Source organism: Perognathus longimembris, chromosome 11 (genome assembly GCF_023159225.1).
Source record: "Perognathus longimembris pacificus isolate PPM17 chromosome 11, ASM2315922v1, whole genome shotgun sequence".
Lineage (NCBI taxonomy): Eukaryota > Metazoa > Chordata > Mammalia > Rodentia > Heteromyidae > Perognathus > Perognathus longimembris.
Genome location: NC_063171.1, coordinates 35816687 through 35842434, shown reverse-complemented (window position 1 = coordinate 35842434; position 25748 = coordinate 35816687). Strand labels below are relative to the sequence as shown.

At 62.6% G+C, this 25748-nt stretch overlaps 18 non-coding genes across 18 annotated transcripts; 9 read left to right on the top strand and 9 right to left on the bottom strand.

Moving 5' to 3' along the window:
• Positions 1–490: 490 nt before the first annotated feature.
• Positions 491–573, bottom strand: Trnal-cag. Its single transcript has one exon. It is a non-coding gene; the product is annotated as a tRNA-Leu (tRNA).
• Positions 574–1127: 554 nt separating this feature from the next.
• On the top strand, positions 1128–1199 carry Trnad-guc. Its single transcript has one exon. It is a non-coding gene; the product is annotated as a tRNA-Asp (tRNA).
• A 606-nt stretch (positions 1200–1805) lies between these two features.
• Trnag-ucc lies at positions 1806–1877 on the top strand. The gene has a single exon. It is a non-coding gene; the product is annotated as a tRNA-Gly (tRNA).
• A 336-nt stretch (positions 1878–2213) lies between these two features.
• Positions 2214–2285, top strand: Trnae-cuc. The gene has a single exon. It is a non-coding gene; the product is annotated as a tRNA-Glu (tRNA).
• A 3407-nt stretch (positions 2286–5692) lies between these two features.
• Trnag-gcc lies at positions 5693–5763 on the bottom strand. Its single transcript has one exon. It is a non-coding gene; the product is annotated as a tRNA-Gly (tRNA).
• Positions 5764–7403: 1640 nt separating this feature from the next.
• Trnag-gcc lies at positions 7404–7474 on the bottom strand. Its single transcript has one exon. It is a non-coding gene; the product is annotated as a tRNA-Gly (tRNA).
• Positions 7475–8952: 1478 nt separating this feature from the next.
• Positions 8953–9035, bottom strand: Trnal-cag. The gene has a single exon. It is a non-coding gene; the product is annotated as a tRNA-Leu (tRNA).
• Positions 9036–9589: 554 nt separating this feature from the next.
• Trnad-guc lies at positions 9590–9661 on the top strand. Its single transcript has one exon. It is a non-coding gene; the product is annotated as a tRNA-Asp (tRNA).
• Positions 9662–10263: 602 nt separating this feature from the next.
• Positions 10264–10335, top strand: Trnag-ucc. The gene has a single exon. It is a non-coding gene; the product is annotated as a tRNA-Gly (tRNA).
• A 332-nt stretch (positions 10336–10667) lies between these two features.
• Trnae-cuc lies at positions 10668–10739 on the top strand. Its single transcript has one exon. It is a non-coding gene; the product is annotated as a tRNA-Glu (tRNA).
• A 3446-nt stretch (positions 10740–14185) lies between these two features.
• Trnag-gcc lies at positions 14186–14256 on the bottom strand. The gene has a single exon. It is a non-coding gene; the product is annotated as a tRNA-Gly (tRNA).
• Positions 14257–15911: 1655 nt separating this feature from the next.
• On the bottom strand, positions 15912–15982 carry Trnag-gcc. The gene has a single exon. It is a non-coding gene; the product is annotated as a tRNA-Gly (tRNA).
• Positions 15983–17460: 1478 nt separating this feature from the next.
• On the bottom strand, positions 17461–17543 carry Trnal-cag. The gene has a single exon. It is a non-coding gene; the product is annotated as a tRNA-Leu (tRNA).
• A 554-nt stretch (positions 17544–18097) lies between these two features.
• On the top strand, positions 18098–18169 carry Trnad-guc. The gene has a single exon. It is a non-coding gene; the product is annotated as a tRNA-Asp (tRNA).
• Positions 18170–18771: 602 nt separating this feature from the next.
• Positions 18772–18843, top strand: Trnag-ucc. Its single transcript has one exon. It is a non-coding gene; the product is annotated as a tRNA-Gly (tRNA).
• A 332-nt stretch (positions 18844–19175) lies between these two features.
• Positions 19176–19247, top strand: Trnae-cuc. Its single transcript has one exon. It is a non-coding gene; the product is annotated as a tRNA-Glu (tRNA).
• A 3448-nt stretch (positions 19248–22695) lies between these two features.
• On the bottom strand, positions 22696–22766 carry Trnag-gcc. The gene has a single exon. It is a non-coding gene; the product is annotated as a tRNA-Gly (tRNA).
• Positions 22767–24420: 1654 nt separating this feature from the next.
• On the bottom strand, positions 24421–24491 carry Trnag-gcc. Its single transcript has one exon. It is a non-coding gene; the product is annotated as a tRNA-Gly (tRNA).
• Positions 24492–25748: the final 1257 nt, after the last annotated feature.

Here is a 25748-nt window from a genome sequence, read left to right as displayed (position 1 = left end):
TCTGTGTGTGGCTGCGTGGGCTTGTTGGTCGGGGGTGTGCGTTGGAGGGAAAGCCCGGGCTTGAGAGTATGGGTGTTGGGGGTGGGGGGCATAGGACGATGAGGGTAAGGGGTGATGGAAGGTCGAGGGGCAGCAAAGAACGGAGAGGGATGGGGTGAAGTGTCCACCTGAGCTGGTGGGTAGTGGGTGGGTCGGGCGTGTGTGCGTGTGTGCGTGTGTGGGATTGGACTTCGGCAGTGGGCTGCAGGCCCCGTGGGGATGGGGGCGAGGGCGAGCCCCAAGATGGAAGGGTCGGGTGGCAGCATGTGGGTTGCAGGGTGTGGGAAGCGGGCAAGACAGAGAGCAAGGCAAGGCAAGGCAAGGCAAGGCAAGGCAAGGCAAAGCAGGTAGCTAGAAGGCTAGGTGGGTAGCAATGAGTCCCGGGAGTGTTGGTTTGGGTGGGCGGGCCGCGGGCAGGTTTCCTGGAATGTTTGTGTCCAAAAGAGGAGGTTGTCAGGAGTGGGATTCGAACCCACGCCTCCAGGGGAGACTGCGACCTGAACGCAGCGCCTTAGACCGCTCGGCCATCCTGACGGCGCGGCGCGCCTGGCAGCTTGGCGGCTCGCCTGGCTGGGCTCGGGCCGTGCGCCCTGGCCCGGTGCCGCGCTCCCTCGGGGTGCGCTGGGCGCGGCGTGCGGCCCGCCCGACGGGCGGATGGCAAGCAGGGTCAGCGTCGAGTCTCGGGGACTCCGGCCCGCGCGGTCCACCCCCCGAACGGCCCCGCGATCGAGCGGCGTCGCCGCGGCCATGGTTGCGCCTGGTGTGCGAGCTGGAGGCGAGCTCAAGCACCTGCTCCTGCCCGCGTCGGTGCCAGCCGCCCGTCGCGCGGGGAAGCGAGGCGACAGCGACGGCGGGCAGCTGGGCCCGTGCGGTTCCCCGGCAGGCGGGTGGGGCCGGGCTTGTGGGGAGAGTGCGGCGAGTGCTGCGGCTCCGGGTCAGAGGACGGACAGGGCAGGTGCGGGCTCCAGGCCCAGGCTGGCGTGGGGGTCGGAGGAGGGGACCAGGAAAGGCGGGCAGCGGGGCAGCGGGGCAGCGGGGCCGGGCGTGTCGGGGAGAGGGTGGTGTGTCCCAGACGGCCGGCCGCGTCGTCCTCGTTAGTATAGTGGTGAGTATCCCCGCCTGTCACGCGGGAGACCGGGGTTCGATTCCCCGACGGGGAGACTGCTTTCCTTTTGGGCCCACCGCGGCCGTCGGCTCCTGGCGGACCGCGCGCATGCACGCACGCACGCACGCACGCACGCACGCACGTGTGCCCGCCTCGGCCCCAAACCCTCTTGAGCGCCCGAGCCCTCGCCTTCCACGTCTCCCTCCTCCTGGCCGTCGGCCTGGGCGTGGTCAGCCGTGTCTCCCGCGCAGTCTCGGGACAGGACTCACCGACGAGTGGGGGAGCCGTCCCCAGGAGTGGGTGTCTGGCCTGGATCGGGACGAAGCCACACGCTGTGGCTGCCGCCGTGGCGTGGCTGCGCCCTCTCCCAGGCCTGGAGGCGTGGAGCCCCGGGCTCGGGAGCGGGCAGGCGAGGGAAGCTCGGAGGGCGCCCCGGGGGACCCGGCAGGGAGGCGAGGCTGGGCCCAGCCCGTCCCATTCTGCGTGTGCAGCCGTCAGCAGCTTCGGGCAGCGCGCAGGACGGGCCGGGAGCGGCTCTGGCTGGCGGGGCAGCGCCGCGTCCCCGCCCACAGCGCAGCGAGGCCCGGGCACGTCGCGGGAGCTGTGGCGCGCGCCCCCGCGCCAGTCCCTGGCGGCCAGTGTGCGCTGACCGAGCCGTGAGGCGTTGGTGGTATAGTGGTGAGCATAGCTGCCTTCCAAGCAGTTGACCCGGGTTCGATTCCCGGCCAACGCAACGGCTTTGTGCCCATCTTTTAGCCAGCTCCAGCTGTTGCTCGGCCTTTGGGGGGAGGAGGGGGGTGAAGGCGAATGTTGGAGACCCACGCGGGCGCCCAGGATTCCGAGGTTGCGAGCCGGAGGAGAGCTGTGGCGCGCCTCAGGCGCAAGGGGAGCTCAGCCAGGCCGGCGTTCTTTCTTTCTGCCTTCCTTCCCCTTCTTTCTTCCTAATTCTTTGGCCAGCCATGCCCCAAACCCAAGGTGCCGGTTGGTGCCCCGAGTGTTGGGCTGCAGTGATCGCCCAGCAGCGCTGCTGGGCTGCAGGAGGCGCGTGCCTGTAGCGGGCCCGACATGCTCCCTGGTGGTCTAGTGGTTAGGATTCGGCGCTCTCACCGCCGCGGCCCGGGTTCGATTCCCGGTCAGGGAAGCTTCTCTTTCTTCCCTTGGCTGCCCTTTAGCTTTGCTGCCACCTTCCCCCACCTTCTTTTGGAACAATTCTTGCCTTGCTAGCTCATTTCTCAAGGACCCCAACCCACACTCCCTGTCTACCATCACTCACCCTTCTTCCTGCACCACTGCTTGACTGCTTTGTCCCCCTGTCAGGCGCTCCACCCCGCCACCTTCGCTGCAATGTCTACCAGGATTGTCTCCCTGGATATCTTCCTTCCTGCATCACCCTCCTGCCCTCACTCAGCCTGTCACTGGGGCAACCACTCCTTCCCTCCTTCCCTTCCTGCTTCCCTCATTCATTCCCCCCCCACCCCCCGCCCCTTAACTCCCTCATGCCCTATAAAGTCCCCCCTCTGCCCACTCATTTCTTCCATCACCTGCTCTCTCCGTGTTCCTTTACTCACCCAAATATCTACTCCCTTGTTCTCCACTTTGCACACACACTTACCCAGCCAGCGACACACTCACCGCCTCACTCAGCGAGTCACTCTGCACACACATTCCTTCACCAAGCCACCCAGTCACAACCCCCTTCACCCTCCTCTTCACCCAAACACTCTCTAGGTCAGCCTCATCTACCCAGCCCCTCGCCCACTCAAAATCTGCTTCACTCCCACAGCCACCCACCGACCCTTCCACGACATCTCTCTGTCACTACCCACGCATCTTGTTTATTCACTACCAGCCTTCCTACTCTCTCACTGTCTCTCTGGGTCTTTCTCACTGTCTCTCTCTCTGTCACACACTCACACACACACACACATATACACACACACCTACTCCCACAAAGTTTCACCCAGCACTTGCACAGGGGCTCACATGCCCCATCCCAATCAATCACCTGTTCACTGACTCACCAACCCATCTCCCACATCCAAACTCAACCCCTTGTGTACTCACCTGCTCCCTCCCTCAGAAATTCGTGGGTCCTCCCTTTCCTCCTTCCCACCCTCTCTCCCTCCCTCCCTCCCTCTCTCCCTCCCTTTCTCCCTTCCTCCCTCTCCTCCCTCCTTCCCTCCATCTCCTCCTTCCATCGCTCCCTCCCTCTCATCCCTCTTCTCCTTAGGCCTCCCCTTCACTCCTGGGAGGGCTCCAGGACTCTTTCACAGAGCTGCTCTGGGCACACTTCCCATGGCTGCAGACAAATCCTACTTCTTTTTTCTTTCTTCAAATTTTTATTATCAAACTTATGTACAGAGAGGTTAAAGTTTCATACGTTAGGCATGGGATACATTTCTTGTACTGTTTGTTACCTTGTCCCTCAGAGCCCCCTCCCTCCTCCCCCTTTCCCTTTCCCCCCATGGGGTGTTCAGCTCACTTGACACATCCTACTTCTATCACCAAGGCCGAGAGGGGCCTATGCCCTCCAGTTCGACCCCAGCCGTGTCTAGTAGGGTACCTGGCACCAGTCACCAAACTGGTGCCTCCTCCGGCCAGGCATGGAATCCTGAACTGGGGTTTGAATCCACCGTGGCAGTGGGTTTGATGGTCACCGAAGCTGAGCCAGTGTGGATGGAGATCTCTCCCTCCATGCAGGACAACTTCCCCCAAAGAGAGAGGCAGAAGTGTGAATAGGCAGCAGCAGGAGCTAGGTGACTGCCAAGTAGACAAGGGGCGGCTAGCTGGAGGCAAAGGCAGGGAGCTCAGCTTGTGTGTCAGTGGGAGGAATAAGCACCTGCCCAGCTGATGCCTACAGGTGCGGTGAGTGGAGCGTGGGCTGCAGGACACTGGATGGTAATCGCCCAACCCTCGCTCCTGCCTTCAAATTGCCAGATGGGAACAGAGGAGGTTGTGTTGTGTTGGATGGACCTGGACTGGTTTCCCACCTGCTTCCCTCTTTCATCCCCACCCCCTTTGACTCCCTCATTCCCTATATACCAGCCCCTGCCCACTCACTCATTCAGTCACCCGCTCGTTCCCTGTTCCTTTACTGACCCAAACATCTACTCCACCTCACGTCCCGGATCCATCTTGTGCGGCCGCCTTCCAATCAAGTGCAGAGCCCAAGCGGCTTGCCACGCCAACTCCCTCTAGCGGGAAGCTGAGGCACAGCCAGGCTAGTGGGGAACCAACTGTGGTTGGGCGTGGACACCGTGCTTCTTGCCACCCGTGCCGAGGACCCACCCTGTGCGGTAGACGTGACTGCTCTGAGCCAGGGTGGTTCTCTTGGAGGGAGGTGTGTCATGAGGATGAGCTCTGGATGGGGGAAAGTCTCTGTTCTCCTGGGTGACGGGCCTCCCACAAAGGCCAGGGCAAAGGCGAGTCAGCTTAAAGGGCTGGATGGACAGGAAGGGTCTGAGGTGTGGGAGGTGGGAGAATGCATGTGGGAAGTTGGGCGAGAGGACTGGGGGTGGCTTCACATACAGCTGGGGATCTGCACAAGCTCAGAGCATTTGAGCATGGGACCCATGGCCCCGAGTGCCTGTGCTGGGTGGCTTGAGTGTGGCGAGTAAGCTGGCAGGGCTCTAAGGAGGTCGGAGGAGGCCTGGGCGAGGAGACCGAGCCATCGTGAGTGGGCAGCAAAGCAAGGGAGAGAAAGCCAGTGGCGGGGGGGTTTGGGGTTGGAGGTGGGGGAGTGGTGTATAGGGCTGGCCCTATGGTGGCCACTGGGTGTGCCAAGGGCTGAGAGGGCCTGTCAGGGAGAAAGGAGAGGAGTAGCAACCGGGAGGAACTGGCTGTGGTTCCAGCAAGATCAAGCCCCTCTGAGCACAGAGGTCCAATGAGAGAGTGACATGCGAGGTGAGGGAGGGGGAGGAGGGAGGGAGGGAGGTGACACACATCCACACTAGTGAGTGTGTGCAGCCTTAGACTAGCGTTGTCAAGGCTGGTGGACTGGAGAGTGGAATGTCCTCTCTATTGGAGACCCAACCTGCAAGGGGTGAGTATAGAGGTCTGAGAAGGTGATGCCAGAGGAGGTCCGTGGTGAGCCTTGAGCCAAGTTGTGGGTTGTGGGAGATGAGGGTTTGGGGTGGAGCGAGGGTGGAGACAGTCGGTGTCAGCTGAGCTGTGGTGCTGTGGGTGGCATAGGGGAAGAGCCGCCGTGTGCACGGGGCAGGAGAGTGATGGAAGTCCTGGGAGGCCCGTGGTAAGCACAGTGGAGTTGTGGGGCTTGTTAGAGATCTGGAGGAGGAAGGGTGTTTGTAATCAGCCATAGGAGATGGAAGGAGGTGGGTGGCTTGGGTGGCAAGCCAGCATGCGCGTGGAGTGTGGTGTGCTCCGCTGTGAGGAATGGTAACAGGTGAAGGAGTGGCGAGCAGGGATGAGGGAAGCAAGAGTCCTCTCTCTTTCGCTCTCTCTCTTTCTCCCCAAGGGTGCTTGTGCGAGTGTTTGTGGTTGTGTGTGTAGGTAGGTAGGGTGAGGACCAAAATGTGAATGGCAATGTGCTGCATGGGCCGGGAATCGAACCCGGGCCTCCCGCGTGGCAGGCGAGAATTCTACCACTGAACCACCCATGCACAGACAACCGTCAGGTCCTGACGATGGATGGCACAGATGTGCTCCCAGGCCGACCAAGGACAGCGGTTGGTTCCCTGCCATTTGCCAGCAGCTCAGGGCTTCAAGTGTGGGCAGGATCCCAGGTGGCTCCAGATCCACCATGGCACAGGGAGCCAGGCGATGGGCAAGTAGGAGGAAAGGCTGGCTCCCACATGGTGGTTTTGTGGCGAGCCTTGGGGCGCCTGGTGCTGCAAGGAGGGAGTGGGGTGAGTGAGAAGTGGACCCGCCTCCACCCTGACTGTCCCTCTTGTGCCGCCGATTGGGTCCAGCATCGCCCTCTAGTCGGTCGGCCGTGCCCTGCCGTGCCCTGCGGAGAGCCATAGGTTCCCTCGGCCATCGCATGGTCCAAAGTGCAGATGCGCTCCCTTGACGAAGCCCACTTGGCAGGAGCTGTCCGACGGGCAGGTCAGGGGCATCCCTTCTGGCGATGAGGGCCCGCCCTGATAGGCTCCCATGGCCCAGGCCAGGCGCTTTCGCCCTGCCTTGCCCCCAACTCCACTCTTAGTCCCGTGGCGGGGGTCTGGCTATCACTGGGGAGCTAGCGCCTGCTCCTGCCTTGTTGTGAGATGTGTTGGCTGGTCTGCGAAGAGAAAGACCCCCTGCTGTCCTAATTCCAAGCTAATCAGTGTCCAGGGGAAGAGGAGCACAGCTTTCTAGCAAGACACAGTTAGCATCATCCTCGTCAGGGCGCTGAGAAAACGGGAGAAAGAGAGAGAGAGAGAGGGAGAGGGAGAGAGAGAGAGAAGAGAGAGAGAGAGGAGAGAGAGACAGAGACAGAGACAGAGACAGAGACAGAGAGAGACAGCAGAGAGAACAGAGAGGGTATGGGAGGATTGGGACAATGAAGAACACGGAGACCCCTGCCCCCACGCCTCACACCCTGCATGGTGTGTGCAGTGGTTGAGTAGTGGTAGGCAAGGCTAGTGCACAAGACAGTGTTGGCATCACTTCTCCATTGAGACTGAACCTGCAAGGAGTGAGCATGTGTCATTCCGTATCGGGAGGGGCAATTAAGCATGGGTATAGGTAATTCAGGGATGCCAAAGGAGCGGACCCAAAGCCAGTGTTGAGCCTTGAGCCAAGTTGTGGGAGATGAGGAGTTGTGGGTGAGGTGAGGGTGGAGATGGGTGATGTCGGCTGTGGTGCTGTGGGGATTGGATGACGTGCTGTGGCTGTGGGCGGCATAGGGGAGGCAGCAGGGTGCACGTGGGTGATTCTATTGGAAGTCCTGGGAGTCCATGGATGACGGCGGGGCATTGTAGGAGAAGAGGGAGCCGGTGTGGTGGCCATTGGGAAAGTGTATTTTGTGAGCTAGATAGATGTTTGGAGAGAGGCTGGTAATGTCCAGGGGTTGGAGATGTCAGAGGCTGGGTAGATTGGATGCCAGGCCAGGAAGCAGGTGCAGTGTGTTGGGCTGTTTGTGTGAAAAGGGCCGGAGTGAAGGAGTGGTGGGCAAGGAGGGAAAAGGCATTGCCGTATGTGTGTGTGCGCGTATAGGTGTGCGTGCATGTGTGTGAGTGTGAGCATGCGTGCCCACTCAGCAAACGAGGAAGGTAGGGAGCAGAGACCTACAGGAGCAAAATGCAGCGTAGCAGTGGAGTGCATGGGCCGGGAATCGAACCCGGGCCTCCCGCGTGGCAGGCGAGAATTCTACCACTGAACCACCCATGCATAAGTGCCGCCCGGGTCCCGCTCTCGTCTCAGATGTCCTCGCGGGTCGGCCAGCGACAGGGGTGGCCTCCCTGCTCTCCATGAGCACCCGCTGGCTTCAAGTGTGTGTGTCGGGATCCCGGAGGCACCGGAAGCCAGCCCCTGGGCAGGTAGAAAGTCAGGCTGGCTGCCACGAGGGGGAGGTTGGGCCGCCTGAGGAGTGGACTCGCTGCGATGGGGCCCGGCGTTGCCATCGGGGTCGGGACGGGTCCTGCCCTGCCTCCCTGCCGCACGCCACGGGTGACTGAGCGTGGCCACGGGAATCATAGCCAGCGGTCCTCTCCAAAGCGCCGATGCCCTCTCTGGACGAAGCTTGAGCGGCCCTGCCTGGCCCGTCTGGTCGAGGGCCCGCGGTGGTCAGGAGCGTGGCTCTAGGGGCCGAGGGGCCACCCCGACGCGTTGCCCGGGCTCAGGCCAGGCGCTTGGTGCTTGGCGCTTGGCGCTTGGCGGTGGGGGCGGGGTGGAGTCCACGGGATCGACGGGATCGACGCCGGGCCGGGGTCTGCCCTCCGCGGGCAGCCCTTGTTCCGCCCTGCCCTCCTCTGCTCCGCTCGGCTCCGCTCTGCTCTACCGCGTCCCTTGCAGGGGTCTGGCCATCACCGGCGAGCCGTCGCTGGGTGCGCCACGTCGTGAGAGGTGTGGGCCCTGTGTGGGCAGAGAAAGCAATCCCCCGCCCCGTGCCCACCCAGGCCGAGCAGGGCCGAGAGGGGGAGGACGTGGAGACCGTGCCGCCATCCTCGGCTGGACGCTGGCCCGGGACACGTGAGCGCGACCGCAAGACGCCCGCGGTGGGCCTCCAGAGTCCGTGGGTGCGGAAACGCGAGGCTCTGGGGCGCGCGGATGCCCTGACCCGCTCGGTTGGTCGTCGGGCGTCTGTGTGGGGTGGGTGGAGCGCTTTCGCAGTCACACAGGTGTGTGCGGGGCGCGGGGCTCCGGGCAGGCGGGAGTTCCTGGGTGTCTGTGTGTGGCTGCGTGGGCTTGTTGGTCGGGGGTGTGCGTTGGAGGGAAAGCCCGGGCTTGAGAGTATGGGTGTTGGGGGTGGGGGGCATAGGACGATGAGGGTAAGGGGTGATGGAAGGTCGAGGGGCAGCAAAGAACGGAGAGGGATGGGGTGAAGTGTCCACCTGAGCTGGTGGGTAGTGGGTGGGTCGGGCGTGTGTGCGTGTGTGCGTGTGTGGGATTGGACTTCGGCAGTGGGCTGCAGGCCCCGTGGGGATGGGGGCGAGGGCGAGCCCCAAGATGGAAGGGTCGGGTGGCAGCATGTGGGTTGCAGGGTGTGGGAAGCGGGCAAGACAGAGAGCGCAAGGCAAGGCAAGGCAAGGCAAGGCAAAGCAGGTAGCTAGAAGGCTAGGTGGGTAGCAATGAGTCCCGGGAGTGTTGGTTTGGGTGGGCGGGCCGCGGGCAGGTTTCCTGGAATGTTTGTGTCCAAAAGAGGAGGTTGTCAGGAGTGGGATTCGAACCCACGCCTCCAGGGGAGACTGCGACCTGAACGCAGCGCCTTAGACCGCTCGGCCATCCTGACGGCGCGGCGCGCCTGGCAGCTTGGCGGCTCGCCTGGCTGGGCTCGGGCCGTGCGCCCTGGCCCGGTGCCGCGCTCCCTCGGGGTGCGCTGGGCGCGGCGTGCGGCCGGCCCGACGGGCGGATGGCAAGCAGGGTCAGCGTCGAGTCTCGGGGACTCCGGCCCGCGCGGTCCACCCCCCGAACGGCCCCGCGATCGAGCGGCGTCGCCGCGGCCATGGTTGCGCCTGGTGTGCGAGCTGGAGGCGAGCTCAAGCACCTGCTCCTGCCCGCGTCGGTGCCAGCCGCCCGTCGCGCGGGGAAGCGAGGCGACAGCGACGGCGGGCAGCTGGGCCCGTGCGGTTCCCCGGCAGGCGGGTGGGGCCGGGCTTGTGGGGAGAGTGCGGCGAGTGCTGCGGCTCCGGGTCAGAGGACGGACAGGGCAGGTGCGGGCTCCAGGCCCAGGCTGGCGTGGGGGTCGGAGGAGGGGACCAGGAAAGGCGGGCAGCGGGGCAGCGGGGCAGCGGGGCCGGGCGTGTCGGGGAGAGGGTGGTGTGTCCCAGACGGCCGGCCGCGTCGTCCTCGTTAGTATAGTGGTGAGTATCCCCGCCTGTCACGCGGGAGACCGGGGTTCGATTCCCCGACGGGGAGACTGCTTTCCTTTTGGGCCCACCGCGGCCGTCGGCTCCTGGCGGACCGCGCGCATGCACGCACGCACGCACGCACGCACGCACGTGTGCCCGCCTCGGCCCCAAACCCTCTTGAGCGCCCGAGCCCTCGCCTTCCACGTCTCCCTCCTCCTGGCCGTCGGCCTGGGCGTGGGCAGCCGTGTCTCCCGCGCAGTCTCGGGACAGGACTCACCGACGAGTGGGGGAGCCGTCCCCAGGAGTGGGTGTCTGGCCTGGATCGGGACGAAGCCACACGCTGTGGCTGCCGCCGTGGCGTGGCTGCGCCCTCTCCCAGGCCTGGAGGCGTGGAGCCCCGGGCTCGGGAGCGGGCAGGCGAGGGAAGCTCGGAGGGCGCCCCGGGGGACCCGGGAGGGAGGCGAGGCTGGGCCCAGCCCGTCCCATTCTGCGTGTGCAGCCGTCAGCAGCTTCGGGCAGCGCGCAGGACGGGCCGGGAGCGGCTCTGGCTGGCGGGGCAGCGCCGCGTCCCCGCCCACAGCGCAGCGAGGCCCGGGCACGTCGCGGGAGCTGTGGCGCGCGCCCCCGCGCCAGTCCCTGGCGGCCAGTGTGCGCTGACCGAGCCGTGAGGCGTTGGTGGTATAGTGGTGAGCATAGCTGCCTTCCAAGCAGTTGACCCGGGTTCGATTCCCGGCCAACGCAACGGCTTTGTGCCCATCTTTTAGCCAGCTCCAGCTGTTGCTCGGCCTTTGGGGGGAGGAGGGGGGTGAAGGCGAATGTTGGAGACCCACGCGGGCGCCCAGGATTCCGAGGTTGCGAGCCGGAGGAGAGCTGTGGCGCGCCTCAGGCGCAAGGGGAGCTCAGCCAGGCCGGCGTTCTTTCTGCCTTCCTTCCCCTTCTTTCTTCCTAATTCTTTGGCCAGCCATGCCCCAAACCCAAGGTGCCGGTTGGTGCCCCGAGTGTTGGGCTGCAGTGAGCGCCCAGCAGCGCTGCTGGGCTGCAGGAGGCGCGTGCCTGTAGCGGGCCCGACATGCTCCCTGGTGGTCTAGTGGTTAGGATTCGGCGCTCTCACCGCCGCGGCCCGGGTTCGATTCCCGGTCAGGGAAGCTTCTCTTTCTTCCTTTCCCACTGCACTTCTCCCCTTGGCTGCCCTTTAGCTTTGCTGCAACCTTCCCCCACCCTCTTTTGGAACACTTCTTGCCTTGCTAGCTCATTTCTCAAGGACCCCAACCCACACTCCCTGTCTACCATCACTCACCCTTCTTCCTGCACCACTGCTTGACTGCTTTGTCCCCCTGTCAGGCGCTCCACCCCGCCACCTTCGCTGCAATGTCTACCAGGACTGTCTCCCCGGATATCTTCCTTCCTGCATCACCCTCCTGCCCTCACTCAGCCTGTCACTGAGGCAACCACTCCTTCCCTCCTTCCCTTCCTGCTTCCCTCATTCATTCCCCCCCCCACCCCCCTGCCCCTTAACTCCCTCATGCCCTATAAAGTCCCCCCTCTGCCCACTCATTTCTTCCATCACCTGCTCTCTCCGTGTTCCTTTACTCACCCAAATATCTACTCCCTTGTTCTCCACTTTGCACACACACTTACCCAGCCAGCGACACACTCACCCCCTCACTCAGCGAGTCACTCTGCACACACATTCCTTCACCAAGCCACCCAGTCACAACCCCCTTCACCCTCCTCTTCACCCAAACACTCTCTAGGTCAGCTTCATCTACCCAGCCCCTCGCCCACTCAAAATCTGCTTCACTCCCACAGCCACCCACCGACCCTTCCACGACATCTCTCTGTCACTACCCACGCATCTTGTTTACTCACTACCAGCCTTCCTACTCTCTCACTGTCTCTCTGGGCCTTTCTCACTCTCTCTCTCTCTCTCTCTCTCTCTCTCTCTCTCTGTCCTCTCTCTCACACACACACACACATATACACACACACCTACTCCCACAAAGTTTCACCCAGCACTTGCACAGGGGCTCACATGCCCCATCCCAATCAATCACCTGTTCACTGACTCACCAACCCATCTCCCACATCCAAACTCAACCCGTTGTGTACTCACCTGCTCCCTCCCTCAGAAATTCGTGGGTCCTCCCTTTCCTCCTTCCCACCCTCCCTCCCTCCCTCCCTCTCTCCCTCCCTTTCTCCCTTCCTCCCTCTCCTCCCTCCTTCCCTCCATCTCCTCCGTCCATCGCTCCCTCCCTCTCATCCCTCTTCTCCTTAGGCCTCCCCTTCACTCCTGGGAGGGCTCCAGGACTCTTTCACAGAGCTGCTCTGGGCACACTTCCCATGGCTGCAGACAAATCCTACTTCTTTTTTTTTTCTTCAAATTTTTATTATCAAACTTATGTACAGAGAGGTTAAAGTTTCATACGTTAGGCATGGGATACATTTCTTGTACTGTTTGTTACCTTGTCCCTCATAGCCCCCTCCCTCCTCCCCCTTTCCCTTTCCCCCCATGGGGTGTTGAGCTCACTTGACACATCCTACTTCTATCACCAAGGCCGAGAGGGGCCTATGCCCTCCAGTTCGACCCCTGCCGTGTCTAGTAGGGTAGCTGGCACCAGTCACCAAACTGGTGCCTCCTCCGGCCAGGCATGGAATCCTGAACTGGGGTTTGAATCCACCGTGGCAGTGGGTTTGATGGTCACCGAAGCTGAGCCAGTGTGGATGGAGATCTCTCCCTCCATGCAGGACAACTTCCCCCAAAGAGAGAGGCAGAAGTGTGAAGAGGCAGCAGCAGGAGCTAGGTGACTGCCAAGTAGACAAGGGGCGGCTAGCTGGAGGCAAAGGCAGGGAGCTCAGCTTGTGTGTCAGTGGGAGGAATAAGCACCTGCCCAGCTGATGCCTACAGGTGCGGTGAGTGGAGCGTGGGCTGCAGGACACTGGATGGTAATCGCCCAACCCTCGCTCCTGCCTTCAAATTGCCAGATGGGAACAGAGGAGGTTGTGTTGTGTTGGATGGACCTGGACTGGTTTCCCACCTGCTTCCCTCTTTCATCCCCACCCCCTTTGACTCCCTCATTCCCTATATACCAGCCCCTGCCCACTCACTCATTCAGTCACCCGCTCGTTCCCTGTTCCTTTACTGACCCAAACATCTACTCCACCTCACGTCCCGGATCCATCTTGTGCGGCCGCCTTCCAATCAAGTGCAGAGCCCAAGCGGCTTGCCACCCCAACTCCCTTTAGCGGGAAGCTGAGGCACAGCCAGGCTAGTGGGGAACCAACTGTGGTTGGGCGTGGACACCGTGCTTCTTGCCACCCGTGCCGAGGAGCCCCTGTGCGGTAGACGTGACTGCTCTGAGCCAGGGTGGTTCTCTTGGAGGGAGGTGTGTCATGAGGATGAGCTCTGGATGGGGGAAAGTCTCTGTTCTCCTGGGTGACGGGCCTCCCACAAAGGCCAGGGCAAAGGCGAGGCAGCTTAAAGGGCTGGATGGACAGGAAGGGTCTGAGGTGTGGGAGGTGGGAGAATGCATGTGGGAAGTTGGGCGAGAGGACTGGGGGTGGCTTCACATACAGCTGGGGATCTGCACAAGCTCAGAGCATTTGAGCATGGGACCCATGGCCCCGAGTGCCTGTGCTGGGTGGCTTGAGTGTGGCGAGTAAGCTGGCAGGGCTCGAAGGAGGTGGGAGGAGGCCTGGGCGAGGAGACCGAGCCATCGTGAGTGGGCAGCAAAGCAAGGGAGAGAAAGCCAGTGGCGGGGGGGTTTGGGGTTGGAGGTGGGGGAGTGGTGTGTAGGGCTGGCCCTATGGTGGCCACTGGGTGTGCCAAGGGCTGAGAGGGCCTGTCAGGGAGAAAGGAGAGGAGTAGCAACCGGGAGGAACTGGCTGTGGTTCCAGCAAGATCAAGCCCCTCTGAGCACAGAGGTCCAATGAGAGAGTGACATGCGAGGTGAGGGAGGGGGAGGAGGGAGGGAGGGAGGTGACACACATCCACACTAGTGAGTGTGTGCAGCCTTAGACTAGCGTTGTCAAGGCTGGTGGACTGGAGAGTGGAATGTCCTCTCTATTGGAGACCCAACCTGCAAGGGGTGAGTATAGAGGTCTGAGAAGGTGATGCCAGAGGAGGTCCGTGGTGAGCCTTGAGCCAAGTTGTGGGTTGTGGGAGATGAGGGTTTGGGGTGGAGCGAGGGTGGAGACAGTCGGTGTCAGCTGAGCTGTGGTGCTGTGGGTGGCATAGGGGAAGAGCCGCCGTGTGCACGGGGCAGGAGAGTGATGGAAGTCCTGGGAGGCCCGTGGTAAGCACAGTGGAGTTGTGGGGCTTGTTAGAGATCTGGAGGAGGAAGGGTGTTTGTAATCAGCCATAGGAGATGGAAGGAGGTGGGTGGCTTGGGTGGCAAGCCAGCATGCGCGTGGAGTGTGGTGTGCTCCGCTGTGTGGAATGGTAACAGGTGAAGGAGTGGCGAGCAGGGATGAGGGAAGCAAGAGTCCTCTCTCTTTCGCTCTCTCTCTTTCTCCCCAAGGGTGCTTGTGCGAGTGTTTGTGGTTGTGTGTGTAGGTAGGTAGGGTGAGGACCAAAATGTGAATGGCAATGTGCTGCATGGGCCGGGAATCGAACCCGGGCCTCCCGCGTGGCAGGCGAGAATTCTACCACTGAACCACCCATGCACAGACAACCGTCAGGTCCTGACGATGGATGGCACAGATGTGCTCCCAGGCCGACCAAGGACAGCGGTTGGTTCCCTGCCATTTGCCAGCAGCTCAGGGCTTCAAGTGTGGGCAGGATCCCAGGTGGCTCCAGATCCACCATGGCACAGGGAGCCAGGCGATGGGCAAGTAGGAGGAAAGGCTGGCTCCCACATGGTGGTTTTGTGGCGAGCCTTGGGGCGCCTGGTGCTGCAAGGAGGGAGTGGGGTGAGTGAGAAGTGGACCCGCCTCCACCCTGACTGTCCCTCTTGTGCCGCCGATTGGGTCCAGCATCGCCCTCTAGTCGGTCGGCCGTGCCCTGCCGTGCCCTGCCGTGCCCTGCGGAGAGCCATAGGTTCCCTCGGCCATCGCATGGTCCAAAGTGCAGATGCGCTCCCTTGACGAAGCCCACTTGGCAGGAGCTGTCCGACGGGCAGGTCAGGGGCATCCCTTCTGGCGATGAGGGCCTGCCCTGATAGGCTCCCATGGCCCAGGCCAGGCGCTTTCGCCCTGCCTTGCCCCCAACCTCACTCTTCATCCCGTGGCGGGGGTCTGGCTATCACTGGGGAGCTAGCGCCTGCTCCTGCCTTGTTGTGAGATGTGTTGGCTGGTCTGCGAAGAGAAAGACCCCCTGCTGTCCTAATTCCAAGCTAATCAGTGTCCAGGGGAAGAGGAGCACAGCTTTCTAGCAAGACACAGTTAGCATCATCCTCGTCAGGGCGCTGAGAAAACGGGAGAAAGAGAGAGAGAGAGAGGGAGAGAGGAGAGAGAGAGAGAGAGAAGAGAGAGAGAGAGGAGAGAGAGACAGAGACAGAGACAGAGACAGAGACAGAGAGAGACAGCAGAGAGAACAGAGAGGGTATGGGAGGATTGGGACAATGAAGAACACGGAGACCCCTGCCCCCACGCCTCACACCCTGCATGGTGTGTGCAGTGGTTGAGTAGTGGTAGGCAAGGCTAGTGCACAAGACAGTGTTGGCATCACTTCTCCATTGAGACTGAACCTGCAAGGAGTGAGCATGTGTCATTCCGTATCGGGAGGGGCAATTAAGCATGGGTATAGGTAATTCAGGGATGCCAAAGGAGCGGACCCAAAGCCAGTGTTGAGCCTTGAGCCAAGTTGTGGGAGATGAGGAGTTGTGGGTGAGGTGAGGGTGGAGATGGGTGATGTCGGCTGTGGTGCTGTGGGGATTGGATGACGTGCTGTGGCTGTGGGCGGCATAGGGGAGGCAGCAGGGTGCACGTGGGTGATTCTATTGGAAGTCCTGGGAGTCCATGGATGACGGCGGGGCATTGTAGGAGAAGAGGGAGCCGGTGTGGTGGCCATTGGGAAAGTGTATTTTGTGAGCTAGATAGATGTTTGGAGAGAGGCTGGTAATGTCCAGGGGTTGGAGATGTCAGAGGCTGGGTAGATTGGATGCCAGGCCAGGAAGCAGGTGCAGTGTGTTGGGCTGTTTGTGTGAAAAGGGCCGGAGTGAAGGAGTGGTGGGCAAGGAGGGAAAAGGCATTGCCGTATGTGTGTGTGCGCGTATAGGTGTGCGTGCATGTGTGTGAGTGTGAGCATGCGTGCCCACTCAGCAAACGAGGAAGGTAGGGAGCAGAGACCTACAGGAGCAAAATGCAGCGTAGCAGTGGAGTGCATGGGCCGGGAATCGAACCCAGGCCTCCCGCGTGGCAGGCGAGAATTCTACCACTGAACCACCCATGCATAAGTGCCGCCCGGGTCCCGCTCTCGTCTCAGATGTCCTCGCGGGTCGGCCAGCGACAGGGGTGGCCTCCCTGCTCTCCATGAGCACCCGCTGGCTTCAAGTGTGTGTGTCGGGATCCCGGAGGCACCGGAAGCCAGCCCCTGGGCAGGTAGAAAGTCAGGCTGGCTGCCACGAGGGGGAGGTTGGGCCGCCTGAGGAGTGGACTCGCTGCGATGGGGCCCGGCGTTGCCATCGGGGTCGGGACGGGTCCTGCCCTGCCTCCCTGCCGCACGCCACGGGTGACTGAGCGTGGCCACGGGAATCATAGCCAGCGGTCCTCTCCAAAGCGCCGATGCCCTCTCTGGACGAAGCTTGAGCGGCCCTGCCTGGCCCGTCTGGTCGAGGGCCCGCGGTGGTCAGGAGCGTGGCTCTAGGGGCCGAGGGGCCACCCCGACGCGTTGCCCTGGCTCAGGCCAGGCGCTTGGTGCTTGGCGCTTGGCGCTTGGCGGTGGGGGCGGGGTGGAGTCCACGGGATCGACGGGATCGACGCCGGGCCGGGGTCTGCCCTCCGCGGGCAGCCCTTGTTCCGCCCTGCCCTCCTCTGCTCCGCTCGGCTCCGCTCTGCTCTACCGCGTCCCTTGCAGGGGTCTGGCCATCACCGGCGAGCCGTCGCTGGGTGCGCCACGTCGTGAGAGGTGTGGGCCCTGTGTGGGCAGAGAAAGCAATCCCCCGCCCCGTGCCCACCCAGGCCGAGCAGGGCCGAGAGGGGGAGGACGTGGAGACCGTGCCGCCATCCTCGGCTGGACGCTGGCCCGGGACACGTGAGCGCGACCGCAAGACGCCCGCGGTGGGCCTCCAGAGTCCGTGGGTGCGGAAACGCGAGGCTCTGGGGCGCGCGGATGCCCTGACCCGCTCGGTTGGTCGTCGGGCGTCTGTGTGGGGTGGGTGGAGCGCTTTCGCAGTCACACAGGTGTGTGCGGGGCGCGGGGCTCCGGGCAGGCGGGAGTTCCTGGGTGTCTGTGTGTGGCTGCGTGGGCTTGTTGGTCAGGGGTGTGCGTTGGAGGGAAAGCCCGGGCTTGAGAGTATGGGTGTTGGGGGTGGGGGGCATAGGACGATGAGGGTAAGGGGTGATGGAAGGTCGAGGGGCAGCAAAGAACGGAGAGGGATGGGGTGAAGTGTCCACCTGAGCTGGTGGGTAGTGGGTGGGTCGGGCGTGTGTGCGTGTGTGCGTGTGTGGGATTGGACTTCGGCAGTGGGCTGCAGGCCCCGTGGGGATGGGGGCGAGGGCGAGCCCCAAGATGGAAGGGTCGGGTGGCAGCATGTGGGTTGCAGGGTGTGGGAAGCGGGCAAGACAGAGAGCGCAAGGCAAGGCAAGGCAAGGCAAGGCAAAGCAGGTAGCTAGAAGGCTAGGTGGGTAGCAATGAGTCCCGGGAGTGTTGGTTTGGGTGGGCGGGCCGCGGGCAGGTTTCCTGGAATGTTTGTGTCCAAAAGAGGAGGTTGTCAGGAGTGGGATTCGAACCCACGCCTCCAGGGGAGACTGCGACCTGAACGCAGCGCCTTAGACCGCTCGGCCATCCTGACGGCGCGGCGCGCCTGGCAGCTTGGCGGCTCGCCTGGCTGGGCTCGGGCCGTGCGCCCTGGCCCGGTGCCGCGCTCCCTCGGGGTGCGCTGGGCGCGGCGTGCGGCCGGCCCGACGGGCGGATGGCAAGCAGGGTCAGCGTCGAGTCTCGGGGACTCCGGCCCGCGCGGTCCACCCCCCGAACGGCCCCGCGATCGAGCGGCGTCGCCGCGGCCATGGTTGCGCCTGGTGTGCGAGCTGGAGGCGAGCTCAAGCACCTGCTCCTGCCCGCGTCGGTGCCAGCCGTCCGTCGCGCGGGGAAGCGAGGCGACAGCGACGGCGGGCAGCTGGGCCCGTGCGGTTCCCCGGCAGGCGGGTGGGGCCGGGCTTGTGGGGAGAGTGCGGCGAGTGCTGCGGCTCCGGGTCAGAGGACGGACAGGGCAGGTGCGGGCTCCAGGCCCAGGCTGGCGTGGGGGTCGGAGGAGGGGACCAGGAAAGGCGGGCAGCGGGGCAGCGGGGCAGCGGGGCCGGGCGTGTCGGGGAGAGGGTGGTGTGTCCCAGACGGCCGGCCGCGTCGTCCTCGTTAGTATAGTGGTGAGTATCCCCGCCTGTCACGCGGGAGACCGGGGTTCGATTCCCCGACGGGGAGACTGCTTTCCTTTTGGGCCCACCGCGGCCGTCGGCTCCTGGCGGACCGCGCGCATGCACGCACGCACGCACGCACGCACGCACGTGTGCCCGCCTCGGCCCCAAACCCTCTTGAGCGCCCGAGCCCTCGCCTTCCACGTCTCCCTCCTCCTGGCCGTCGGCCTGGGCGTGGGCAGCCGTGTCTCCCGCGCAGTCTCGGGACAGGACTCACCGACGAGTGGGGGAGCCGTCCCCAGGAGTGGGTGTCTGGCCTGGATCGGGACGAAGCCACACGCTGTGGCTGCCGCCGTGGCGTGGCTGCGCCCTCTCCCAGGCCTGGAGGCGTGGAGCCCCGGGCTCGGGAGCGGGCAGGCGAGGGAAGCTCGGAGGGCGCCCCGGGGGACCCGGGAGGGAGGCGAGGCTGGGCCCAGCCCGTCCCATTCTGCGTGTGCAGCCGTCAGCAGCTTCGGGCAGCGCGCAGGACGGGCCGGGAGCGGCTCTGGCTGGCGGGGCAGCGCCGCGTCCCCGCCCACAGCGCAGCGAGGCCCGGGCACGTCGCGGGAGCTGTGGCGCGCGCCCCCGCGCCAGTCCCTGGCGGCCAGTGTGCGCTGACCGAGCCGTGAGGCGTTGGTGGTATAGTGGTGAGCATAGCTGCCTTCCAAGCAGTTGACCCGGGTTCGATTCCCGGCCAACGCAACGGCTTTGTGCCCATCTTTTAGCCAGCTCCAGCTGTTGCTCGGCCTTTGGGGGGAGGAGGGGGGTGAAGGCGAATGTTGGAGACCCACGCGGGCGCCCAGGATTCCGAGGTTGCGAGCCGGAGGAGAGCTGTGGCGCGCCTCAGGCGCAAGGGGAGCTCAGCCAGGCCGGCGTTCTTTCTGCCTTCCTTCCCCTTCTTTCTTCCTAATTCTTTGGCCAGCCATGCCCCAAACCCAAGGTGCCGGTTGGTGCCCCGAGTGTTGGGCTGCAGTGAGCGCCCAGCAGCGCTGCTGGGCTGCAGGAGGCGCGTGCCTGTAGCGGGCCCGACATGCTCCCTGGTGGTCTAGTGGTTAGGATTCGGCGCTCTCACCGCCGCGGCCCGGGTTCGATTCCCGGTCAGGGAAGCTTCTCTTTCTTCCTTTCCCACTGCACTTCTCCCCTTGGCTGCCCTTTAGCTTTGCTGCAACCTTCCCCCACCCTCTTTTGGAACACTTCTTGCCTTGCTAGCTCATTTCTCAAGGACCCCAACCCACACTCCCTGTCTACCATCACTCACCCTTCTTCCTGCACCACTGCTTGACTGCTTTGTCCCCCTGTCAGGCGCTCCACCCCGCCACCTTCGCTGCAATGTCTACCAGGACTGTCTCCCCGGATATCTTCCTTCCTGCATCACCCTCCTGCCCTCACTCAGCCTGTCACTGAGGCAACCACTCCTTCCCTCCTTCCCTTCCTGCTTCCCTCATTCATTCCCCCCCCCCACCCCCTGCCCCTTAACTCCCTCATGCCCTATAAAGTCCCCCATCTGCCCACTCATTTCTTCCATCACCTGCTCTCTCCGTGTTCCTTTACTCACCCAAATATCTACTCCCTTGTTCTCCACTTTGCACACACACTTACCCAGCCAGCGACACACTCACCCCCTCACTCAGCGAGTCACTCTGCACACACATTCCTTCACCAAGCCACCCAGTCACAACCCCCTTCACCCTCCTCTTCACCCAAACACTCTCTAGGTCAGCTTCATCTACCCAGCCCCTCGCCCACTCAAAATCTGCTTCACTCCCACAGCCACCCACCGACCCTTCCACGACATCTCTCTGTCACTACCCACGCATCTTGTTTACTCACTACCAGCCTTCCTACTCTCTCACTGTCTCTCTGGGCCTTTCTCACTCTCTCTCTCTCTCTCTCTCTCTCTCTCTCTCTCTCTGTCTGTCTCTCTCACACACACACACACATATACACACACACCTACTCCCACAAAGTTTCACCCAGCACTTGCACAGGGGCTCACATGCCCCATCCCAATCAATCACCTGTTCACTGACTCACCAACCCATCTCCCACATCCAAACTCAACCCGTTGTGTACTCACCAGCTCCCTCCCTCAGAAATTCGTGGGTCCTCCCTTTCCTCCTTCCCACCCTCCCTCCCTCCCTCCCTCTCTCCCTCCCTTTCTCCCTTCCTCCCTCTCCTCCCTCCTTCCCTCCATCTCCTCCGTCCATCGCTCCCTCCCTCTCATCCCTCTTCTCCTTAGGCCTCCCCTTCACTCCTGGGAGGGCTCCAGGACTCTTTCACAGAGCTGCTCTGGGCACACTTCCCATGGCTGCAGACAAATCCTACTTCTTTTTTTTTTCTTCAAATTTTTATTATCAAACTTATGTACAGAGAGGTTAAAGTTTCATACGTTAGGCATGGGATACATTTCTTGTACTGTTTGTTACCTTGTCCCTCATAGCCCCCTCCCTCCTCCCCCTTTCCCTTTCCCCCCATGGGGTGTTGAGCTCACTTGACACATCCTACTTCTATCACCAAGGCCGAGAGGGGCCTATGCCCTCCAGTTCGACCCCTGCCGTGTCTAGTAGGGTAGCTGGCACCAGTCACCAAACTGGTGCCTCCTCCGGCCAGGCATGGAATCCTGAACTGGGGTTTGAATCCACCGTGGCAGTGGGTTTGATGGTCACCGAAGCTGAGCCAGTGTGGATGGAGATCTCTCCCTCCATGCAGGACAACTTCCCCCAAAGAGAGAGGCAGAAGTGTGAAGAGGCAGCAGCAGGAGCTAGGTGACTGCCAAGTAGACAAGGGGCGGCTAGCTGGAGGCAAAGGCAGGGAGCTCAGCTTGTGTGTCAGTGGGAGGAATAAGCACCTGCCCAGCTGATGCCTACAGGTGTGGTGAGTGGAGCGTGGGCTGCAGGACACTGGATGGTAATCGCCCAACCCTCGCTCCTGCCTTCAAATTGCCAGATGGGAACAGAGGAGGTTGTGTTGTGTTGGATGGACCTGGACTGGTTTCCCACCTGCTTCCCTCTTTCATCCCCACCCCCTTTGACTCCCTCATTCCCTATATACCAGCCCCTGCCCACTCACTCATTCAGTCACCCGCTCGTTCCCTGTTCCTTTACTGACCCAAACATCTACTCCACCTCACGTCCCGGATCCATCTTGTGCGGCCGCCTTCCAATCAAGTGCAGAGCCCAAGCGGCTTGCCACGCCAACTCCCTTTAGCGGGAAGCTGAGGCACAGCCAGGCTAGTGGGGAACCAACTGTGGTTGGGCGTGGACACCGTGCTTCTTGCCACCCGTGCCGAGGAGCCCCTGTGCGGTAGACGTGACTGCTCTGAGCCAGGGTGGTTCTCTTGGAGGGAGGTGTGTCATGAGGATGAGCTCTGGATGGGGGAAAGTCTCTGTTCTCCTGGGTGACGGGCCTCCCACAAAGGCCAGGGCAAAGGCGAGGCAGCTTAAAGGGCTGGATGGACAGGAAGGGTCTGAGGTGTGGGAGGTGGGAGAATGCATGTGGGAAGTTGGGCGAGAGGACTGGGGGTGGCTTCACATACAGCTGGGGATCTGCACAAGCTCAGAGCATTTGAGCATGGGACCCATGGCCCCGAGTGCCTGTGCTGGGTGGCTTGAGTGTGGCGAGTAAGCTGGCAGGGCTCGAAGGAGGTGGGAGGAGGCCTGGGCGAGGAGACCGAGCCATCGTGAGTGGGCAGCAAAGCAAGGGAGAGAAAGCCAGTGGCGGGGGGGTTGGGGTTGGAGGTGGGGGAGTGGTGTGTAGGGCTGGCCCTATGGTGGCCACTGGGTGTGCCAAGGGCTGAGAGGGCCTGTCAGGGAGAAAGGAGAGGAGTAGCAACCGGGAGGAACTGGCTGTGGTTCCAGCAAGATCAAGCCCCTCTGAGCACAGAGGTCCAATGAGAGAGTGACATGCGAGGTGAGGGAGGGGGAGGAGGGAGGGAGGGAGGTGACACACATCCACACTAGTGAGTGTGTGCAGCCTTAGACTAGCGTTGTCAAGGCTGGTGGACTGGAGAGTGGAATGTCCTCTCTATTGGAGACCCAACCTGCAAGGGGTGAGTATAGAGGTCTGAGAAGGTGATGCCAGAGGAGGTCCGTGGTGAGCCTTGAGCCAAGTTGTGGGTTGTGGGAGATGAGGGTTTGGGGTGGAGCGAGGGTGGAGACAGTCGGTGTCAGCTGAGCTGTGGTGCTGTGGGTGGCATAGGGGAAGAGCCGCCGTGTGCACGGGGCAGGAGAGTGATGGAAGTCCTGGGAGGCCCGTGGTAAGCACAGTGGAGTTGTGGGGCTTGTTAGAGATCTGGAGGAGGAAGGGTGTTTGTAATCAGCCATAGGAGATGGAAGGAGGTGGGTGGCTTGGGTGGCAAGCCAGCATGCGCGTGGAGTGTGGTGTGCTCCGCTGTGTGGAATGGTAACAGGTGAAGGAGTGGCGAGCAGGGATGAGGGAAGCAAGAGTCCTCTCTCTTTCGCTCTCTCTCTTTCTCCCCAAGGGTGCTTGTGCGAGTGTTTGTGGTTGTGTGTGTAGGTAGGTAGGGTGAGGACCAAAATGTGAATGGCAATGTGCTGCATGGGCCGGGAATCGAACCCGGGCCTCCCGCGTGGCAGGCGAGAATTCTACCACTGAACCACCCATGCACAGACAACCGTCAGGTCCTGACGATGGATGGCACAGATGTGCTCCCAGGCCGACCAAGGACAGCGGTTGGTTCCCTGCCATTTGCCAGCAGCTCAGGGCTTCAAGTGTGGGCAGGATCCCAGGTGGCTCCAGATCCACCATGGCACAGGGAGCCAGGCGATGGGCAAGTAGGAGGAAAGGCTGGCTCCCACATGGTGGTTTTGTGGCGAGCCTTGGGGCGCCTGGTGCTGCAAGGAGGGAGTGGGGTGAGTGAGAAGTGGACCCGCCTCCACCCTGACTGTCCCTCTTGTGCCGCCGATTGGGTCCAGCATCGCCCTCTAGTCGGTCGGCCGTGCCCTGCCGTGCCCTGCCGTGCCCTGCGGAGAGCCATAGGTTCCCTCGGCCATCGCATGGTCCAAAGTGCAGATGCGCTCCCTTGACGAAGCCCACTTGGCAGGAGCTGTCCGACGGGCAGGTCAGGGGCATCCCTTCTGGCGATGAGGGCCCGCCCTGATAGGCTCCCATGGCCCAGGCCAGGCGCTTTCGCCCTGCCTTGCCCCCAACCTCACTCTTCATCCCGTGGCGGGGGTCTGGCTATCACTGGGGAGCTAGCGCCTGCTCCTGCCTTGTTGTGAGATGTGTTGGCTGGTCTGCGAAGAGAAAGACCCCCTGCTGTCCTAATTCCAAGCTAATCAGTGTCCAGGGGAAGAGGAGCACAGCTTTCTAGCAAGACACAGTTAGCATCATCCTCGTCAGGGCGCTGAGAAAACGGGAGAAAGAGAGAGAGAGAGAGGGAGAGGGAGAGAGAGAGAGAGAGAAGAGAGAGAGAGAGGAGAGAGAGACAGAGACAGAGACAGAGACAGAGACAGAGAGAGACAGCAGAGAGAACAGAGAGGGTATGGGAGGATTGGGACAATGAAGAACACGGAGACCCCTGCCCCCACGCCTCACACCCTGCATGGTGTGTGCAGTGGTTGAGTAGTGGTAGGCAAGGCTAGTGCACAAGACAGTGTTGGCATCACTTCTCCATTGAGACTGAACCTGCAAGGAGTGAGCATGTGTCATTCCGTATCGGGAGGGGCAATTAAGCATGGGTATAGGTAATTCAGGGATGCCAAAGGAGCGGACCCAAAGCCAGTGGTGAGCCTTGAGCCAAGTTGTGGGAGATGAGGAGTTGTGGGTGAGGTGAGGGTGGAGATGGGTGATGTCGGCTGTGGTGCTGTGGGGATTGGATGACGTGCTGTGGCTGTGGGCGGCATAGGGGAGGCAGCAGGGTGCACGTGGGTGATTCTATTGGAAGTCCTGGGAGTCCATGGATGACGGCGGGGCATTGTAGGAGAAGAGGGAGCCGGTGTGGTGGCCATTGGGAAAGTGTATTTTGTGAGCTAGATAGATGTTTGGAGAGAGGCTGGTAATGTCCAGGGGTTGGAGATGTCAGAGGCTGGGTAGATTGGATGCCAGGCCAGGAAGCAGGTGCAGTGTGTTGGGCTGTTTGTGTGAAAAGGGCCGGAGTGAAGGAGTGGTGGGCAAGGAGGGAAAAGGCATTGCCGTATGTGTGTGTGCGCGTATAGGTGTGCGTGCATGTGTGTGAGTGTGAGCATGCGTGCCCACTCAGCAAACGAGGAAGGTAGGGAGCAGAGACCTACAGGAGCAAAATGCAGCGTAGCAGTGGAGTGCATGGGCCGGGAATCGAACCCAGGCCTCCCGCGTGGCAGGCGAGAATTCTACCACTGAACCACCCATGCATAAGTGCCGCCCGGGTCCCGCTCTCGTCTCAGATGTCCTCGCGGGTCGGCCAGCGACAGGGGTGGCCTCCCTGCTCTCCATGAGCACCCGCTGGCTTCAAGTGTGTGTGTCGGGATCCCGGAGGCACCGGAAGCCAGCCCCTGGGCAGGTAGAAAGTCAGGCTGGCTGCCACGAGGGGGAGGTTGGGCCGCCTGAGGAGTGGACTCGCTGCGATGGGGCCCGGCGTTGCCATCGGGGTCGGGACGGGTCCTGCCCTGCCTCCCTGCCGCACGCCACGGGTGACTGAGCGTGGCCACGGGAATCATAGCCAGCGGTCCTCTCCAAAGCGCCGATGCCCTCTCTGGACGAAGCTTGAGCGGCCCTGCCTGGCCCGTCTGGTCGAGGGCCCGCGGTGGTCAGGAGCGTGGCTCTAGGGGCCGAGGGGCCACCCCGACGCGTTGCCCGGGCTCAGGCCAGGCGCTTGGTGCTTGGCGCTTGGCGCTTGGCGGTGGGGGCGGGGTGGAGTCCACGGGATCGACGGGATCGACGCCGGGCCGGGGTCTGCCCTCCGCGGGCAGCCCTTGTTCCGCCCTGCCCTCCTCTGCTCCGCTCGGCTCCGCTCTGCTCTACCGCGTCCCTTGCAGGGGTCTGGCCATCACCGGCGAGCCGTCGCTGGGTGCGCCACGTCGTGAGAGGTGTGGGCCCTGTGTGGGCAGAGAAAGCAATCCCCCGCCCCGTGCCCACCCAGGCCGAGCAGGGCCGAGAGGGGGAGGACGTGGAGACCGTGCCGCCATCCTCGGCTGGACGCTGGCCCGGGACACGTGAGCGCGACCGCAAGACGCCCGCGGTGGGCCTCCAGAGTCCGTGGGTGCGGAAACGCGAGGCTCTGGGGCGCGCGGATGCCCTGACCCGCTCGGTTGGTCGTCGGGCGTCTGTGTGGGGTGGGTGGAGCGCTTTCGCAGTCACACAGGTGTGTGCGGGGCGCGGGGCTCCGGGCAGGCGGGAGTTCCTGGGTGTCTGTGTGTGGCTGCGTGGGCTTGTTGGTCAGGGGTGTGCGTTGGAGGGAAAGCCCGGGCTTGAGAGTATGGGTGTTGGGGGTGGGGGGCATAGGACGATGAGGGTAAGGGGTGATGGAAGGTCGAGGGGCAGCAAAGAACGGAGAGGGATGGGGTGAAGTGTCCACCTGAGCTGGTGGGTAGTGGGTGGGTCGGGCGTGTGTGCGTGTGTGCGTGTGTGGGATTGGACTTCGGCAGTGGGCTGCAGGCCCCGTGGGGATG